The sequence below is a fragment of the Rattus norvegicus genome, chromosome 9, assembly GCF_021556685.1.
Source record: "Rattus norvegicus strain SHRSP/BbbUtx chromosome 9, alternate assembly SHRSP_T2T, whole genome shotgun sequence".
Lineage (NCBI taxonomy): Eukaryota > Metazoa > Chordata > Mammalia > Rodentia > Muridae > Rattus > Rattus norvegicus.
The window spans coordinates 35295278-35300259 of NC_141542.1; positions in this window are offsets into that span (position 1 = coordinate 35295278).

Sequence of the window (4982 nt, forward strand, 5' to 3'; positions counted from 1 at the left end):
TAGCCTCTCAACAGATGAATAGATAGTGAAACTATGGTATGTAAACATGAAATAGCTAAAATTTCAGGGGAAAATAGGCGTAGAATGTATATTACTAGGTGAGGCTGTGCATAGTCTCCCTGTGAAGGTCTGAGACTATAATGTATGTAAACAAATGTGCATGTGGGCACAGTGTAACATGTGCAAAGGCGAAGAAAGGGCAACTATTAGCTTATGAGGGAAGACTGAATGCAAATGACGAACCTTTGAATTATGAAGGAGGATAGAAAGCTAATTGTCTCATTCTAACTGTCATGGAGGGTTCTTTTCTTGGTGGAATTTAAGTATATAAAATATATATTGAATAGTAAATGTATAAAATCCACTGCAAAGTTTCAGAATAGCTAACTGAAATTTCTTGAAATTCCTAGATTTTGGATGGTTAAATTTGTGGCATAATAATTTGTGCAAGTTCTCATGGCACACACACACACTCGTACACACACACACATACACACACACACACACACAAAGAGCAAACAACCTTATATGTCACTGTAGATTTTTAATGAAAGATTATGAGTCAATGGATAAAAGTTCCATTTTGAAACATTATGCTCGAATCTGAGGGAAAGGCTGCTTTAGACTATTCAGTATAGAACAGGGTTGAGAACGAATGGTAGTCTTTGCATCCAGATAGTACAGACCAACCGAAACCTTCACATGCTATGTGAATTTGGATAAGTCCTAGTTTCTGTCCATGGACTTTTCCTCTAAGGTTGGAGATAACATTGCTCTATAAAGTCAAAATGATTTATGGCAAACACCGTAAGAGCAATATTAGTATAATTCAAGTCTTGACAAATTACAAGAAATATGCTAGAGATAAAGTCACTTTAATTATTAGTCTTACATCTGTCATATTTATCTATTCACAGCCAAGACTATTTTGAAGAAATTTTAAAACAAAGCATTTGCTCTCAGGTTGTGATCCACATTGCCTATTCTTCATTCACTTGGACTCTGTTTTGGTCGGTTGAATTCTTTAACCCACAGTCTGCAGAATTTAAGGGGTCTCTAAGCAACTGTTGCAGTGACATAACATGGAATGCTTTTAGTGGAACTTTTCTCCCTGCTTTGGACTTTGGTTGATTGTGTGAGTTTTTAAGTATCCTACCAGAAAATCTGATCGTCTTCTCTGCATCATTCTTTGACTTGCTATCTACCCACAGCATTCCTGAGAACTTCCCATGTACTGACTGGAAGCTACACAAGGCATTTTCTCCCTCTGCCCATACTCAATACATCTCTTCTAATTTACCCTGAGAGGACTGCCAGGGATTACAGGATCTGACAATACTCAGATTGCTTTTTATAAGTCAGAACCATGAGATTATATCCACACAGACATTATTTCTGGGGTAAAAAAAAAAAAAGAAAGAAATTGCAATCGCTCACCCTCTCTAGCTCTTACACTCTTTCCACCCTCTAGAGTTTAAGACTGTGTAAACATAGGCTTCTAGCTCTATAATGGTGTCAAGTATGAGTTTCACTTTGTGGAATAGAATTTAAATTCAATTAGAAAATATTTGGTTATTTCCACGATGGATGCTCGTGCCACTATTATACTAGTGGGCATATCCCGAGTTCGGAGGACACAGAAGACTGGGAATGAAATCTAGAAATAAAGGAGAGGGCTGAATATGACCCAAATACAGTGCATGTAACTTACAAAGAATTAACTCAAAAAATAAATTGCTTCATGGTAAATAAGAATCTAAATGCCTTTCAATCTGTGTTCTTAAATACTATTCTGAATCCATTAAGTCCTTTTTTGTGCACACCTTTGCATAGGGAAAAGAAGATAAGCAATGGGTTTCTGAGTATAAACAGCTTGACAATTCCTATATATGCCTGTGTTTCCTTTTGATCACCTGGGTCTCATTAGGCAGCCCAGGCTTTGAACTCTAGATGATGTTTCTGTCTTCACCTGCCCAGATCTGGGACGCCAGGTGTGTATTAACTTGACAGGCTGCTGCTAGCTTTTCTAAGAAGACCCTTTCAAACTGTCAGTGGGTTATTGTTATGGCTAAAGAAGTCCTTCATTCACCATGGCTTAAGTTTGAAGAAATGCATCTCTTTATTTTGTTCTGATCTAATCCATTTGACTTTGCTTGTTTTGACTTTAACTTCCCACTTTAAGGATCGGCTTGCTCAGGACATAACACATTCCACTATGATTAACTGATCCATCCAGTTAGGCCCTTTGAGCCCTCTGATGAACACCTTAGACTCTTGTGTTCTGATTTAGAAATGACTGGAATTGAGAAGAGAGACTCCACACCCCTGTACAGTGCCCCCAGGCAGGAAGGAGCATGCTAATGAACACATTCCAAGTTATTAAAATTATATATTGTTATAGACACAACTTCATTGACTTTTTTGGCATGAGTTGGATGATTAATTTAAACATACCAGTTAATTACTAAAAAAAATCACTATAATAGGCTGCATTAAGCAAACCGGCTGAATGTTTCAACACAGGGTTATTGGTCTATGACTCACTGTTCTTGCCAAAGGCTAGCTGACAAAAAGCAGCTTTGAGAAGCAGGGATTAGTGGAGAAACGATTGGCCTAATATCAAGTACAAGGAAAAAGGCAAAGAGGAGAGAATGAGGGAGAGAGGGGGAAGGAAAAGAAAAAAGAAGAAAAAGAAAAACAGGATATGAAAAACAAGCAAAACATTCAGAAAAAAGAGCCAAACAAAAACCACAAGAAACACATAGATGCAGAGACACACACATTTTCACATACAGAAATCCCATAAAAACCCACAAATTTGGAAGCCATAATATACAGTCAAAAGATTGTAAGGTAAAGGAATGGCCAGCTACAGACAAAAATACAATCTTAAAAGTCTTTTATTTGTTACTTACTAAGTACGTAATGTAGTAAAGGCCTTCAGCAAGGCATGGATATCTTTTTACAGCCCTTTAAACTTGATTTCTGACCTAATATTCTAAAGTCTAGATGCAGGGAAACATTCACATTCCTGTCTTATGGTTTTCTTTCAGGCAACACTCTTTACTTTCTAAGTCAGTAACAGACCTTTGTGTCTTAAATACACTCGAGTCCTTTTCTATACTTCCCTTGGGAACCCATCTTTTTAATTCATAGACAATTAGCTGTACTTTATATGTTTCTAAGGTATACTACCTCTCTTTAAAACATATGTTATAATATTATCAGTAGTTAATAGCATGCGCACACCTTAGAGTACACAAAAACTCTAAGGCAGTAATTCTCAACTTGTTGGTTATGACTCCTTGGAGGTTCTTGAATGACCATTTGACAGGGATCACATATCAGATATCCTGCATATAAGATATTTACATTATGATTCATAACAGTACCAAATTAAAGTTACGAAGTAGCAATGAGACAATTTTATGGTTGGGGTCATTACAATATGTGATAATGTCATATAGTAAAACTACATTATAGAAAATTCACTAGTATAAAAAACTATAGTAAAACTATAGTATAGAAAACCACTGCCCTAGAAGGAACACCCATTCAGAGCCTGCCCCACATGTGGCCCATACATATACAGCCACCCAATTAGACAAGATGGATGAAGCAAAGAAGTGCAGGCCGACAGGAACCGAATGTAGATCTCTCCTGAGAGACACAGCCAGAATACAGCAAATACAGAGGCGAATGCCAGCAGCAAACCACTGAACTGAGAATGGGACCCCCGTTGAAGGAATCAGAGAAAGGACTGGAAGAGCTTGAAGGGGCTCGAGACCCCATATGAACAACAATGCCAAGCAACCAGATCTTCCAGGGACTAAGCCACTACCCAAAGACTATACATGGACTGACACTGGGCTCCAACCTCATAGGTAGCAATGAATATCCTAGTAAGAACAACAGTGGAAGGGGAAGCCCTTGGTCCTGCCAAGACTGAACACCTAGTGAACTAGATTGTTGGGGGGAGGGTGGTAATGGGGGGAGGATTGAGAGGGGAACACCCATATAGAAGGGGAGGGAGAGGGTAAGGGGGATGTTGGCCTGGAAACCGGGAAGGGGAATAACAGTCGAAATGTAAATAAGAAATACTCAAGTTAATAAAGATTAAAAACAAAAAACAAAAAAAGAAACCACTGCCCTAAGGGCAGAGACATTTTATTTGTTCTCATGACTTCCCAATACAACACAGCATTTGCTTTGTAGTATAGTTCAGCTGAAGTTTGATAGCATTAAAGCCATAGTGTACAAAAAAAGGAAATGGAACCAAACTTGGGAGACAACACAATACCTAAATAATTATTACATCACCAGATCACACAGATTGAGAATCTTTGGGTATGTGTTAAAGAAGCCTTGTGTTGGGTCCCTCATAGTAAAAAGCCTCTAGTAATCAAAAGTCAGAGGGAAATGTAATACTTTGAGCAGTTTTAGCAACAACACTGGTGAATAAAGTATACATGAATGATTTCCTTGCTTAACTGTGCATAGGGATGGTTATGGCTTTATGAAGTGGTTTGGGGGATGATGATACTGCTTGAAATCAGCTGTCTTCATCTCGTGTTATGATTTGACTTTTATCACTATTATATTATATGACTATTATATTGATCTGGAGGTCATTTATGGGTGAGGGAACTTAATTGATTGGATGTTTTCAATCTAACTCTTCCTTCAAGCAATGAGCGAACCCTTGATATCCACTAAACCTATCATTTATAGTCCAGCCCTGAAGACCACACATGTCCACTAATGAAGGAAAGCTAGCTGTTTGACCTGCATGTAAATACTCTTGATTAGGAAATTCAGGTATTAAAGAGATGGTCCAGCTATCTTTCTTGAATTTTCTGACCACAAAACTTCTGAGAAACAAAGATAACCAGGAAGAGTTTATAAACAAAAATACAGAACGCTAATCCTTTGTTGGCTTTACAGTGCCACGATTCTGAAAATTCAAGTAAACTTTTAAGTAA